Consider the following 16715-nt stretch of genomic DNA (forward strand, 5'->3'; position numbering starts at 1 on the left):
TTCTCCACAGCACCCATTAACCTGGCCTACGACGTTTATATTTCACCACAGTCTAAGTAAATACTGTATGTCTACTTTCTGATTCCCTTTTATTTCTCTGTGTGAAATTTACAGGATATAAATTCATTGGCTGATCTCCATTTTAATGTGGGTGTTTGTCAATGCAGAGACCAAAAGTAGTTTCACTATAGTAATGAGCACTGGCAAGATTCAATATTTCAATTCACATCAAACAATGTCCTTTTACGGGTCCATATTTCCAAAAACCGAAGTCCCATCCACTCTGTATGATCCACTTACCGCTGCAATTTGACATTCTATTGGAGCTGATTTGAAACCACTGCAAGAAAAATGACAGACAGCAGCCAAGATGTGTTTTTTTAACAACCACAATTTTCAGTCTTTGGTGGCTCAAGTGCTGCTGGACTTAACTAATGGTGCTTTCATAAGTGGACACAATACGCAGGATTGTTTTAGTAATTTGGGGGGGTAGTGTCGATGTCGCTCAAAATAGTCCAGAAATGATGAGAAAGCCTTTTCTTTTTAAAATAACTCTGCCTCAGCCAAAACGTGTAAGGGAAGAAAAAAAAAACATGCCTGGAAATGAATAAGAGCAGCGATAACATATTGTTGATTGAAATCAGATTTCTGTGACAAACCAAGAACTCTGGCTTGGTGAAGTGGGAGAAGTCCCTCATTGACAATGAATGGGTGAGTCAAGTTTCCTGTCCAAGTTAAGTCTGGCATAGAGATGGTGGATATGGTTGTTTATCAAAACAATCACGACAGAAACGTTTGGCGTAGCTGGTTTTCATTTAAATCTAGAGATATGACTAGAACTTTCTGAACATCCCTCCCAGACTCTGGTTTTTAGTCATGTGACCGGATCGTTATGGTTTGCCAGTGTTTTTAGACTACCATTTCAGTTAATGGGAGGACCTAGGTCTACTGAAAGGAAGCGTACTTTGTCCAACTGATATCAATGCCCTATTGAACTGCAGGGTCTGTTGTGATATTTCCCAGGGTCCTTAAATAGACAAATCGTCTTCGCTGTGGCATCACTAACAAGTAGTTCTCTGCCAATGTTCTGGGGCGGGAAGCTTCTCCACTGATCCTCTCCCTATCTTAAGCCGAGACAGAGTAAGCCAAGGCACACTGGGCTCTTTACGCTTCTTCTTGGCCCCCTCTGGGAACCCCCCCCCCCCAAGTACTGGAGGGCCAAAGACTGTGACTCCGTGATGTCACCCCCCTATCTTGTTGTAGTATGCTTCCTCTCTGGGCTTTTCTGAATGGCTCCCTGTCACTGGCCATCTCTGCTTAGCGTTAGGCTAATGGCATCTTAATGGAGGGGAGTTATTAAACATAGTAGAAGAACTGCACTCAATCTCCATCTACAACCGGGGAGAGATATTACAGTTGAAAATGTGCCAGGAAAAAATGGAGAGGAGAAACCACACACTGCTCCAGTATTTCATTCCGCCCTTTAGTTGATTATCAAATAAAAATGTGATTCTATCACTCGACCACAACACAGAGGCTCGCCTGGAACTCGTTAGGAAATGATTAGTGGTCCCACTGTGGATAATTACTATTAGGGTGGATGACAACAGAAATGTATGGATGCGTGGAGTGTTATGGACCTAAGGGAGCAATTCCATTAGTACGGGAACAATTCAATATGAGCATTACACTTTTCCCCTTTTTCTTAAGAAGCAAAACACAGGGAAATCTAACCAATTTACTTGTGGTTTATGGGTACAAAAAATCTGCCATGAATAACATCCTAACACAATACAGCTCTCACATACATGTAAGTTCATTTTCTAGTTTAAAGACGTAAACATTTACGAAACATTTACAAAACGTATAGCACTTTCTTACCAAGACTCTAGGTAATGTTACTAAACATATCGTGAGAATATATATTTTAAATTAGTTACACAGTTATTGTTTTAGTTAATGCTCCATTTCAACACTTGCTTTAAATTCTTCCCGGCACCGCAATGGACAGTATTTTCTGTCAGCCTTGACGGCATTTGCCGTTGATGTCTCATTGAAAACAATGTTATAAGTTTTTGTCCTGCCTTCATGAGTCGCTCGAGACGCTGCATAAGAAAGTTCGTTACAGAAGTAGGATCTTCATGTGAGAACGCTTTCATTTGCTGAGAATTTTGCTGCGCTGCAGTAACTGCAGATGAGCTTTGTGATTTACATAAATTCACTGAAAACCCACTCTAACACTGTTATATCACAGTTCTAAAACAAAGGTCATGTGGTTTGGTAAGAAGAATGCCCCTCTCCCCACAGGTGTTATTACTACCTCTGAGGGTTTAGAGCTTGAGGTAGTCACCTCATACACGTACTTGGGAGTATGGCTAGACGGTACACTGTCCTTCTCTCAGCACATATCAAAGCTGCAGGCTAAAGTTAAATCTAGACTTGGTTTCCTCTATCATAATCGCTCCTCTTTCTCCCCAGCTGCCAAACTAACCCTGATTCAGATGACCATCCTACCCATACTAGATTACGGAAACGTAATTTATAGATCGGCAGGCAAGGGTGCTAGATGTAGTGGCTAGATGTACTTTACCATTCGGCAATCAGATTTGCCACCAATTCTCCTTATAGGACACATCACTACACTCTATACTCCTCTGTAAACTGGTCATCTCTGTATACCCGTCACAAGACCCACTGGTTGATTCTTATTTATAAAGCCTCTTAGGCCTCACTCCCCCTATCTGAGATATCTACTGCAGCCCTCATCCTCCACATACAACACCCTTTCTGCCAGTCACATTCTGTTAAAGGTCCCCAAAGCACATACATCCCTGGGTCGCTCATCTTTTCAGTTCGCTGCAGCAAGCGACTGGAACGAGCTGCAACAAACACTCAAACTGGACAGTTTTATCTCAATTTCTTAATTCAAAGACTCAATCATGGACACTCTTACTGACAGTTGTGGCTGCTTTGTGTGATGTATTGTTGTCTCTACCATCTTTCCCTTTGTGCTGTTGTCTGTGCCCAATAATGTTTGTACCCTGTTTTGTGCTGCTACCATGTTGTGCTGCTGCCATGTTGTGTTGCTACCATGTTGTTGTCATGTTGTGTTGCTACCATGCTGTGTTGTCATGTGTTGCTGCCATGCTATGTCGTTGTTTTAGGTCTCTCATTATGTAGTGTTGTGTTGTCTCGCTTGTCGTGATGTGTGTTTTGTCCTATATTTTTATTAAATGTATTTTTATTTTTCATCCAAGCCACTGTCCACGCATGAGATCTTTTTCCTTTCGGTGGGCCGTCATTGTAAATAAGAATGTGTTCATAACTGACTTGCCTAGTTAAATAAAGGTTAAATAAAAATAAATAAATAAACATTAACAGTATTGCACTTTTCATGTAGCCTACTTTTGTCCAACCACCGATCAAGCAACATTATGGACTAAATGTTTAAATCCTGTTGCTGTAGGATAATTTTGCTATGACAATATTCGTACAGTTAAGATCCAACATCAGTCTATTTCAGTCATGTAGCACACAATATTGCACCATGAAAGGTACATCCTTAAAACCACAGCATTGTGGAACAAAGGCTTCTGGGAACATACAGGACAGGACAATATAACCGGAGAGGAATTGTAATGGTTTTCTGGGGTCTGAAACACCAGCTCTTTGCAGGCTACAGTGTCTCGATACGACCACTTAGTGGGTACTTCAATCTCACTGAACTTTAAAGAGATACTCCCCCAGACTCAGATGAACTCATGGATACCATTTGTATGTCTCTGCATCCAAAATGAAGGAAGTTAGAGGTACTTTGCGAGCCAATGCTAACTACTGTTAGCGCAATGACTGGAAGTTATGGTATCTACTAACATGCTAGCTCATACCGTAAACTTCCAGTCATTGTGCTAAAGCTAGTTAGAAATTACGCTAACGCTAGCATAGTTGTGGCAGGTAGCCTAGCAATTAAGAGCGGTGGACCAGTAACTGAAAGGTTGCTGGTTCAAATCCCCGAGCTGACTAAGTAAAAATCAGTCGATGTGCCCTTAAGCAAGGCACTTAACCCTAACTGCTCCTATAAGTCCCTCTGGATAGGAGTGTCTGCTAAATGACAAAAATATAAATGTCTAGTTAGCTTCTTCTTTCAAATTGCACGCAGAGACACCCACGAGTTGATCTGCGTTGGGGAAAGAGATTAAGGGCTCCTTTGTCAAAATCCCGAAGTATCCCTATAAGAAAGACAGGATTCTAAATTATATTTAACAATAAGAAATATTTTAAAATGTAGTGACAGGGTTAAGCATTAGATTTATACAGAAGAGGACATCAAGTACATGTCAAGCTGAGAACAACCCTGAATTAGGTGTGACCCTTCCCCTTCTCACAAACCTATTCGCAGGTCTCCAATTTCTTCTGGAGTCTCTGGGCAATCCTGCAGGCCAGATACTTGTCCATTGACTTCAACTTTGAAAGGTGAGTGACCAGGTATCTCTTGAGTCAAGACTGTGGGACTTCGGTCTTACAGTAATAGTATTACTTCTAAATGCTGATACAAAGTAAAACCTAATATTGTTTACTTAGCTTTACTATGAATAGCCTTTCCTCACCTCAGACCTCTGCCTCCCCATACTCACACCACCTCCCAGCCTCCCCATACTCACACAACCTCTCCGCCTCCCCATACTCACACAACCTCTCCACCTCCCCATACTCACACAACCTCCCCCCGCTTCATACTCACACAACCTCACCGCCTCCCCATACTCACAAACCTCTCCGCCTCCCCATACTCTCACAACCTCCCCGCCTCCTCATACTCACACAACCTCTCCACCTCCCCATACTCACACAACCTCCCCGCCTCCTCATACTCACACAACCTCTCCGCCTCCCCATACTCACACAACCTCTCCGCCTCCCCATACTCACACAACCTCTCCGCCTCCCCATACTCACACAACCTCCCCGCCTCCCCATACTCACACAACCTCTCCCCGCTTCATACTCACACAACCTCCCCGCCTCCCCATACTCACACAACCTCCCCGCCTCCCCATACTCACACAACCTCCCCGCCTCCCCATACTAACACAACCTCTCCGCCTCCCCATACTCAAACAACCTCCCCGCCTCCCCACACTCACACAACCTCTCCGCCTCCCCATACTCACACAACCTCCCCGTCTCCCCATACTCACACAACCTCCCCGTCTCCCCATACTCACACAACCTCTCCGCCTCCCCATACTCACACAACCTCTCCGCCTCCCCATACTCACAAACCTCTACGCCTCCCCATACTCACAAACCTCTCCCCGCCCCATACTCACACAACCTCCCCGCCTCCCCATACTCACACAACCTCCCCGCCTCCCCATACTCACACAACCTCCCCGCCTCCCCATACTCACACAACCTCTCCACCTCCTCATACTCTCACAACCTCCCCCCGCTTCATACTCACACAACCTCTCCGCCTCCCCATACTCACACAACCTCCCCGCCTCCCCATACTCACACAACCTCCCCCCGCTTCATACTCACACAACCTCACCGCCTCCCCATACTCAAAACCTCTCCGCCTCCCCATACTCTCACAACCTCCCCGCCTCCCCATACTCACACAACCTCCCCGCCTCCCCATACTCACACAACCTCACCGCCTCCCCATACTCACAAACCTCTCCACCTCCTCATACTCTCACAACCTCCCTGCCTCCTCATACTCACACAACCTCCCCGCCTCCCCATACTCACACAATCTCCCCGCCTCCTCATACTCACACAACCTCCCCGCCTCCCCATACTCACACAACCTCCCCGCCTCCCCATACTCACACAATCTCCCCGCCTCCCCATACTCACACAACCTCCCCGCCTCCCCATACTCTCACAACCTCCCCCCGCTTCATACTCACACCACCTCCCCGCCTCCCCATACTCACACAACCTCCCCGCCTCCTCATACTCATACAACTTTTATGAGGAATGAGAAAACACCTAGCACAATGGATGAACTTCAATGGAATCACCTAGTAACACATTAGAACCAGTAACAAACATTTTGTTTTTTCAGGGGGACAAAAATTATGAAAAAAATATATTATGAACAGCATAGTCCTCTGAGCAGAAAGTGTTCCTTTCCTCCTCCTCTCGTTCTTCCTCCTCTCTGCTACCATGCCCCATTGTGCCCCACAGCAGCAGCAGCAGCAGTCTCCACTGTGCTGATGTTAATCACTATTGACACACAGCACCCTCCCCTCTGTGTGGCGTCTTCTCTGCCCTCTCTGTGGACCAGTTACAGGTGTCCCACCTCTTCTTCTCTATCAGAACCTTGGAAGAAATGTGATACATCAGGAGCAGATGGAACAGTATTGTTCCAGTCTCATTGGTCCTCCCTGTCTGTCTCTCATCCCCGGTTGGGCCACATGTGGCTGTTAGCCTGTCTAGCTCTACCAAGCTCCATGCACAAGTTGCCCCAAAGTGCATTGCGAGGGTCAGGTTACATCCCTATACCCCAAATCTAAGTTGAACCATAATGAGGTGGAGAACGACGAGTTTGCACCAGCTGCTTGTGTGGGTAAAGTCTCTCTCTAGAGCTTCCAGTAGAGAGCATATGTCCTAGACTGGGAGGAGAGTCCTCGCGATTAAGGTTTGTTGGGGTGTTTCTCTCTATGCCTGTTTCCTCGCTGCATTATCTCTTTGAGCCAAATCTCTGCTGACTACTCAACGAATGACAGGCGACTGCTAGGCTTCCCGCTTAACCAAAGACAGATGTGCATGTGACAATAGGGAGCCGCAAGGGGAATGCATGCACCCCATCCTCCCTGCCTCCCACCCTACACTCTTAGAAAAAAGGGTTTTGAAAGGATTTGTTGGCTGTTCCTATTGGAAAAGCCTATTTTGTTCCAGGTAGAACCCATTTTGGTTCCAGATAGAACTCTTTTCGGTTCCATGGAGAACCCTCTGTGGAAATGGTTCTACATGGAACGCAATAGAGTTCTACCTAGAACCAAAAAAAGTATTTCAAAGGGTTATTCTGTGGGGACAGCTGTAGAACCCTTTTAGGTTCTATATAGCACTTTTTTAAGTGAGTAGGAGGCCCACTGTTTGAGTAGAAGGCCCACTGTCTCAGTAGGAGGCCCACTGTTTCAGTAGGAGGCCCACTGTTTGAGTAGAAGGCCCACTGTTTCAGTAGGAAGCCCACTGTTTCAGTAGGAGGCCCACTGTTTCAGTAGGAGGCCCACTGTTTCAGTAGGAGGCCCACTGTTTGAGTAGAAGGCCCACTGTTTGAGTAGTAGGCCCACTGTTCAGTAGGAAGCCTCCTGTTTGAGTAGGAGGCCCACTGTTTGAGTAGAAGGCCCACTGTTTCAGTAGGAAGCCCACTGTTTGAGTAGAAGGCCCACTGTTTGAGTAGTAGGCCCACTGTTTCAGTAGGAAGCCCCCTGTTTGAGTAGGAGGCCCACTGTTTGAGTAGGAGGCCCACTGTTTCAGTAGGAGGCCCACTGTTTGAGTAGAAGGCCCACTGTTTGAGTAGTAGGCCCACTGTTTCAGTAGGAAGCCCCCTGTTTGAGTAGGAGGCCCACTGTTTGAGTAGAAGGCCCACTGTTTCAGTAGGAAGCCCACTGTTTGAGTAGGAGGCCCACTGTTTGAGTAGGAGGCCCCCTGTTTGAGTAGGAGGCCCCCTGTTTGAGTAGGAGGCCCACTTTTTGAGTAGAAGGCCCACTGTTTCAGTAGGAAGCCCACTGTTTCAGTAGAAAGCCCACAGTGAGTAGGAGGCCCACAGTTTGAGTAGGAGGCCCACTGTTTGAGTAGGAGGCCCCCTGTTTGAGTAGAAGGCCGACTGTTTGGAATGGGTCAAGTGAAGAAAAGCACATTGTGAAATGGTATACCTGATTTTGAATGTGTGTATTTGCCCCCCTTTTTCTACAGTAAATAGTAAATAGGAAAATGTTTATTACTACATTTTATCGTAAAACATACATTTTCATGGCATCCTATTGGAGAAGTTAAATGTCTTTTTTTTAACTGCACTTCATGTGGTCATGTCCTACATTAGGCCAACATGATATAACCATAGACTTATGTCATCTTTAAGCAAGAGGGAAAAACTGCAAATTACGACAGCTGGTTCGATGGAAACAGACGTAATTAAATATTTTTTATCAATCATTCTCAACAAGAACTATTTCTGTTTAACCAAGTTACTCTCAGAAGACTGATGATGACTCTAAAACAGGTTTTTCAGATAAATAACCTTTTCTAAAATTGAACAGTGAACAATTGTAATCATCCTCTCCATGATGTCATTGCCAATTTGAGGCACAAACTAACAATTTTAACAGAATGACAAATTAATCCAAACAAATACAACAAAATAACCACACATATATATGGGCTGAGTGTGGAATGCTAAGTTGTGAAACTGGAAAATAACTTTATGTCATACAACTGTTGTATACGAAATTAGTATTTTCGCCACGGTAAGACGGCCAGTTAGGGCAACTGTGAGATTCAGTCTATGTACTGAGCTGGCACCGAAGAGTTAACGATCATCTCCTTTATGTCTCCATTTTCTGTTCTTTTTTTAAACTTCACTCTTTCAAAGATGAGCCAAGGGCAAGAGCATCAGATTTACTGAAGTGTTGAACAACTTGGTTCAAACAAACACAAAACCACTTTTCTCGCGGTTAAGTTTTCAAACATGTCGAGGCTTCTGTGCTACTTTGAAAGAAAGTACTTTGTTGAGATGATGAAAGTCAAAGCCGACTTAATAATGTCATGGCAGGCAACTACCTAAATCAATGCCATTTTGGGACAACTTCTGTGAAGATACAACATACTGTAACAAAGTAAATCAGTTCGTCCAAAGTAAGAGGGAAACAGGTCCCGTGGAATAAAGAAAATGTGTAATCTTTTGATTAGAAAATCTTATCTCAATTAGTTTTCCTAATTGATTATTTGATTGTCAACTCCCATTATCATCAGTTTATCTACAGGAAATCAAACCACAGGTTGAGATGTTGATGAATTATCAATTCACATGAATTCCAATCTTTTGTTACTGTATTTCTATTTCACCATTCTAATTTGTTAAAATCAATGAAACATTTTTTTACTGTTTAATGTCAAGCCATCTGTTTCACTTGGTTCATCTCTTTCTCTCTCCTCTTTCATTAATGGCATTCAACCGGATCCTACCTAACCTATCACTTCTCCTTTTTGTTATTAATCACTCCCTATTAAAATGATTTTTCTCAGCTGACCCTCTTCCCCTTGATAGGAAAAGCATTGTAGAATGAGGAACATTTGAAGTGCTTTCACTGAACATCTTCATTTCCATGCCTGAAATGAGCTACTTTTGTCCGGCGTCGCTGAAAGAACTTTGTCATAATGGTTATCAAATGAATAATGCCTTTCCTCCCTTGAAAGCAAGCGTTATGACAACACAACACATTTGTGTTGATGAATAGGTCTCTACGCAGTTCATGAGTGTATAAAAGCCAGAAAATGCAATCCGGGGCCAGCAATACAAGACTCCGACTGATCCGGAATCATCTCAGGTCCAAATGCTTTTGACAGAACAGATATCGTGGCAATGTAACAGTTAAAAAAAGTATAATTTTTATTAATCTTTTTACTCATCTGCATGTAAATCCATGATTGAAACATTCATAGCAGTGCAGGTGAAAAGGTTTGGTTTGAATGGTGTTTTATGGCAGACAGATTGTAGCCCTTAATTTAATTTGAATGTGAATTTAACTGTACTTTACTATAATGAACTGTTGACAATAAACAAAGAAATGTATGTTTCCATCAATGTCTGTCACACCCTGACCTTAGAGAGCCTTTTTATTCTCTTTTTTGGTTAGGTCAGGGTGTGACTAGGGTGGGTACTCTAGTTTGTATCTTTCTATGTTGGCTTGGTATGGTTCCCAATCAGAGGCAGCTGTCTATCGTTGTCTCTGATTGGGGATCACATTTAGGCAGCCTTTTCCCACCTGTTGTGTGTGGGATCTTGCTTTTGTATTGTTGTTTGTTAGTCCTACAAAGCTGTACGTTTCGTTTTGTTACTCTTTATTGTTTTCTTGCTGGTTCACATTAATAAAAATGATGAACGCCTTCCACGCTGCACCTTGGTCCAATCCTTCAAACAACAATCGTTACAATGTCAAACCACCAGTGTTCATGCAGGTGTGTTCATGAGGAGACTTAGGCAGGGATTAAAGGTGCGTTATAAAGCAGCCCACTATAACAGACTTTTTAAGGTCATTTACACTTAAACCGACATTTACAACATTTAATGTGACTGACAAGAACTTCTGGTCATTAGATCAGCAATTACTGACCACAAATTCTACTTTGCTGACCTGGACCCTTGGTTTGGATTACACAAAGCAGCCCCATTCATCCCGGATTCTCTGTTAAAAAGACATGTTGAAAATCAAATCAAATCAAATTGTATTAGTCACATACTCCACATAAAACAGGTGTAGACCTTACAGTGAAATGCTTACTTACGAGCCCCTAACCAACAGTGCAGTGTAAAAAAATATGAATAAGAATAAGAAATAAAAGTAACAAGTAATTCAAGAGCAGCAGTAAAATAACAATAGTGAGACTATATACAGGAGGGTACCGATACAGAGTCAATGTGCTGGGGCACCGGTTAGTTGAGGTAATATGTACCTGTAGGTAGAGTTATTAAAGTGACTATGCATAGATAACAACAACAGAGAGTAGCAGCGGTGTAAAAGAGGGGGGGGCAATGCAAATAGTCTGGGTGGCCATTTGATTAGATGTTCAGGAGTCTTATGGCTTGGGGGTAGAAGCTGTTTAGAAGCCTCTTGGCTTCTGGTGCTCCGGTACCGCTTGACGTGCGATAGCAGAGAGAACAGTCTATGACTAGGGTGGCTGGAGTCTTTGACAATTTTTAGGGCCTTCCTCTGACACCGCCTGGTATAGAGGTCCTGGATGGCAGGAAGCTTGGCCCTAGCGATGTACTGGGCCGAATGCACTACCCTCTGTAGTGCCTTGCGGTCGGAGGCCGAGCAGCTGGCATAACAGGCAGTGATGCAACCAGTCAGGATGCTCTCGATGGTGCAGCTGTAGAACCTTTTGAGGATCTGAGGACCCATGCCAAAATCTTTTCAGTCTCCCGAGGGGGAATAGGTTTTGTTGTGCCCTCTTCATGACTGTCTTGGTGTGCTTGGACCATGTTAGTTTGTTGGTGATGTGGACACCAAGGAACTTGAAGCTCTCAACCTGCTCCACTGCAGCCCCGTCGTTGAGAATGGGGGCGTGCTCGGTCCTCTTTTCCTGTAGTTGAGGGAGAGGTTGATGTCCTGGCACCACCCGGAGAGGTAGGAGAGCTGGCGTTCTAGTCAGACTCCGTGGGAGGGCAAACCAATGTACAGTTTCTAGACAATAAGGTAGACAAGCTCATAGCAAGGATCTATTCTCCTTCCAGAGCACACGAGAGATTGTAACATCCTTTATTTTACAGAAACATGGCTCTCCCCGGCTACACCTTCTCCTGCCATACAGCCTGTTGGAAAGTGCAAATCACCGCATTTAACCACAGTAAAGTGACTGGACATGGACGAGGACAAACAGACCAGCTATGACTTCCGTAAGTCAATCAAAGAGGCAAAAATACATTACATGGATAAAGTGGTGTCGCAATTCAATGTCTCAGACATGAGACGCATGTGGCAGAGACTTCAGATAATCACAGATTGTAAAGGGAAAACGAGCCAGGTAGTGTACACTGACACCTCAGTCCCAGACAAACTTAACACATTCTTCACCCGCTTCGAGGAAAAGAACACGCTGCTCACGAGGACTGCAAGCTCCCGATCTCTGCAGCCGACTTGAGTTGGGCTTTCAAACGTGTTAACCCTCGCAAGGCTGCTGGCCCAGATGGCATACCAAGCAGAGTTCTCAGTGCATGTGCAGACCAGCTGGCTGGACATGTGACCAACCACCTCGATTCGGTCTTATGTAGCAACATTTCAAATTTACATTGGATAAAAGTAGAGACTCAGAGCTACAAAATGGTATGTCATACACTGCAGTTGAGGAACAATGGGAAAGTAATTCTGCTTTGAAAGTTGATAAACTTGAAACCCCACTTTTGAGAAAAAGTACATCTACCGGAGACATCTTCTTTGTCTTCACCTATTCAGCATCGTTCACACCCTCTTAAGCCTTAGCCCCACCCATCTCTTTAAGGATTCACATGTGAGGACATGTGCTAAACAGAATGAGTAAGGTAGTGTAGTAAACAACTAAAGATTTTAAGACTAAAAGTGGTAAAAGTAGTAGCCTACAACTCATCTCTCGGCATGTGCAGCCCATTCATTAACTCAGACAATCATGGCTAGTGGGAAGGTTCTTGCCTTTTTCATATTTTTTTGTAATTTAACAATTTTATTCAGATTTACAGATGGCACACACGTTTGTTATTAAGGCACATGAAAGTTCACATGTTTCTGCCAAAAAACGAATCTGATGAAAAAAACCTAAATGACGTTTAATTGCGTCTCCTGTGAAGTAGTGACGTGCGACATATGCCTAGCTTCCTGAAACAGGTCACATATTCAACCTCTCCCTATCCCAATCTGTTGTCCCCACTTGCTTCAATTGATCCTGTACCCAAGCAAGCTAAGGTAACTGAACTAAATGACCATCGCCCCGTAGCACTTGTAGCGGAATAATGAGATAAGGTGATGCTCGCGACTAGCGATTGGTTGGCGTGGGAGTACAGCGTAATGACTCAATCAATGGCAGACTATCTGTGGGCTATCACAGGGATAAAACACATCTTATCTGTGTCAATTTCGATGAAGAGATGCTCTCACTGAAGTCCTGGGGTCACTGATGCCAGGAAAGGTGTGACAACTGATAAAAACTTGACATGATGAATTTGGTGGTACTGTGTGAATTAAAATGTCGTGTTTCGTTTGTTTCAAAATCTAATAAAGAGCTGCACATTTTGATATGTCTTATTGCATTTGATGTTTTCTGGTTGATGTATTTTTAAAGTGACTCGATTTTATGTTGGGTTTACTGGTCATCAGGCACATTCTTGTTGTCTGGTCATAACATCCACATTGAGTTTATTCGATTAGAATCTGGGTGTGTTGTTCATACCTTTGGTTTTCACTAACAAAGTGTTAAGAAATATTATTTCAGGTTGGGGGTGCGTTCCTGCTTGTATTTGGTTTAAAGGGCAGTGAATTCGCTCATATTTTGAGAACTTGCTACCAAGCTCCTGTGTGTATCAGACACACATCGTTTTTTCTCTTAGAGATTATTCTGAATTGAACACATGTGTAACCACGTTAAGTCGTAGTCTGTTGGTAATAGTCATTTACTCTGTGCTATTCTGTAATGTGTCATGTATTTCATGTACAATGTAATTATTTGTGTCAATTAGTGACTAATACATTCTATTAGTTGAATTGTGTAAATGTATTCCTCGTTTTACAGAGTAATTTTTTGATTGACTATATGCCTATAATTTAGTAGTTCTATTGACAGTTGTTCACTGCACTATATGTTTGGGTACCAACTTGACATCTCTGATCTGCTTGCCTCAATAAATTAATGCTATAACATTGGTTGCCAGGATTAGCTATATTTATCTAGCCTCTTAATAATTGCATAACATAGCAAGCCAGACACATGTTCATTATAGACATACTGAGACGGTGATGCAATGATTCACTATCTTGCTAGATCCTCCAGAGACGCACAGGGCCTGTTGCATTTATTCACATAATAATGGAGTCAGATTGATAAATGTAGTTTATTATTATTCAACATAATTTCAAACAACTACACACTCACCTATGTTATCATGAAGTGCTTTGAGAGGCTAGTCAAGGACCATGTCACTTCCACCTTTCCCAACAGCCTAGAGCAGGGGTCTCCATCAGGAGCTAGCAGCCCATCTAGGAGAATCTCCACAAGCAATTCTGAAAAGTACATGCATTTTTTTGTGTTCCATCACAAACTGTTGGTAAGATAAAGTTCCCAGCTACTATCCAATCAAAGCTACCTTGACATTATCCCACCCCTGGTTAGCCACTATTGGATAAAAAGCCAAACTTAACCCCAATATCTGCCAATTCATTTCAAGCAATATTGCCCCCGTCTATCTGTTTGGTTCGCGCATTTGTCTATCTCTCCATATTCAGCATTCCTCTCTTTCTTAATACACAATTAAAAATCGAAATGTCTTCATTTTTTTAATACCGCAAAATTGGTCTTCTATGTGATTTAAGCATTGGCAATGGCTCAGAATAAATTACCATTGTTTCCCTATGAATAATTATAATATTGAGAGTAAAAAAAATGAAAAAATTCTAAAACCAGGTTTAAACGTGTCTCTAATGCTATAAAAGGTTGAAGACCCTTGCCCTAGACCCACTACAATTTGCATACTGCCCCAACAGATCCATGGACCACGCAATCGCCGTCGCACTGCTCACTGCCCTATCCCACCTGGTCAGGTGGAGGAATACCTATGTGAGAATGCTGTTCATCGACTACAGCTCTGCTTTCAACACCATATTGCCCTCCAATCTTGTCACTAAGCTCATGGCCCTGGGTCTGAACTCCTCCCTGTGCAACTGGGTCCTAGACTTTCTGACGGACCGACCCCAGGTGGTGAGGGTAGGCAACAACACCGCCGTCACTCTGATTCTCAACACAGGGGTGCCCCAGGGGTGTGTGCTACGCACGACTCCAACTCATTTAATGAGTTTACTGACAACATTGATAGGCTTGATTACCAATAACGACGAGACAGCCTACATGGAGGAGGTTAGAGTCCTGGCATAGTGGTGACTGGAAAATAACCTCTTACTCATTGTAAAAGAAAGAAAGGAGCTGATCGTGGACAACAAGAGGCAGATGACGGTCAATTTGTTATTGACGGGGCTGAGGTGGAGAGGGTCAACAGCTTCAAGTTCCACAACACTGAGGACCTGAAATGGTCCCATTACACCGACACCATGGTGAAGAAGGCGCAACAGTGACTCTACAACTTTAGGCGTCTGAAGAAATTTGTCATGGCCCCTCAGACTCTCACAAACTTCTACAGATGCACCATTGAGAGCATTCTGACGGGACGCATCACCACCTGGCAGAGGGTGGTGCAGTCAGCCCATCGCATCACTGGGGGAAAGCTGCCTACCTTAGAGGACATTTACTGCACTCAGTGTCAAAGGAAGGCCAAGAACATCATCAAGGACCTCAGTCACCCGAGCCACGGTCTGTTCACTCTGCTACCTTCTAGCAGACAGAGGAGGCACAGGAACATCAAACCCGTGACGGAGAGACTGAAAAATAGGCCATCAGACGGTTGAACAGCCATCACTAGCTGGCTTCTTTCCCTGTACTCTGCCCTGCACTTTGAGACAAATGCCCAGAGTCATTGAATGCTGATCACCTCATATTCTGTTTATATACTGTTGTTTACTCACTGTGTATGTATATACTGTGTTCTCCACATAGCTCATTCTAACATACAGTACATACAATTTTCGTTCCAAATTGTATACTGTCTAAACACACCACATATTTATGTTCTGGATTATCTACTCTTGATTGTTGATTGGATCCGTTGTGTCATTTCCTGATTTCTTGTTTAGATTTGTTTATTTATTTCTGCATTTGTATTGTATATGCGAGACATTCTGCTGCACTGTTGCAGCTAGAAATATAAGTGTTTCGCTGCAAATCTGTGTATGTGACCAATAAACTTTGATTTGAATGTGATATCCACGAACATCGAGGTAAATGCATTTCAAAACATGCATTGTTGGATGTCTAGTGCGCTGTGCAATAATGCGACTTGGATTGAATCCCAGCATAATGATTCGCACTGCATACCTCATGGTCTTTCATCACCTATACTCTATCTGCAGGTATGCCATGGTCCAATTCAGCTACTACTTTGAGAAGAAGGAAGAATACTTTGGATTGACTATCAGCTAGGACACTGAGACACAAAAAATTGAAATAGTTACAGTCTGCTGCATCTTTATTTGGATTTGAAATAGTATTTTGGTCTGTACTGTACATATACAGGGCCTTCAGAACGTATTCACAGCCCTTTACTTTTTCCACATTTATTGTGTTACAGCCTGAAATTGAAATTGATTACATTTAGATGTTGTGTCACCGATCTACACACAATACCCCATAATGCCAAAGTGGAATTATGTTTCAGCAAATTTTACAAATGAATACAAAATGAAACGCTCAAATGTTTTGACTCAATAAGTATTCAACCCCTTTGTTACGGCAAACCTAAACTTTAGGAGTAAAACTGTGCTTAACAAGTCAGATAATAACTTGCTTGGTGTAACTCTGTGTGCAAAATGCAAACATTTCAAAGATTTTACTGAGTTATAGTTCATATGAGGAAATCAGTACATTTTTATGAATTCATTAAGCCCTAATCTATGGATTTCACATGACGGGAAATACACATATGTGCCTCACAATGCAACTGTGTTTGTTGTTCGTAGCTTATGCCTGCCCATACAGTGCATCTGGAAAGTATTCAGAACCCTAGACTTTTTCCACATTTTGTTATGTTACAGCCTTATTCTAAAATTGATTAAATTGTCCCCCGTCCCCCCCACCCCCCCAACAATGTACACACAATACCCCATAATGGCAAAGCAAAAACAGTTTCT

At 43.1% G+C, this 16715-nt stretch overlaps 1 pseudogene; it reads left to right on the forward strand.

Moving 5' to 3' along the window:
- The window catches only part of LOC129854834 (ethanolamine kinase 1-like), a 28689-nt pseudogene extending 12681 nt beyond the window's left edge, over positions 1-16008 (forward strand).
- The last annotated feature ends 707 nt before the right edge of the window (positions 16009-16715 follow it).

This window comes from Salvelinus fontinalis, chromosome 5 (assembly GCF_029448725.1).
Source record: "Salvelinus fontinalis isolate EN_2023a chromosome 5, ASM2944872v1, whole genome shotgun sequence".
Taxonomy (NCBI): Eukaryota; Metazoa; Chordata; class Actinopteri; order Salmoniformes; family Salmonidae; genus Salvelinus; species Salvelinus fontinalis.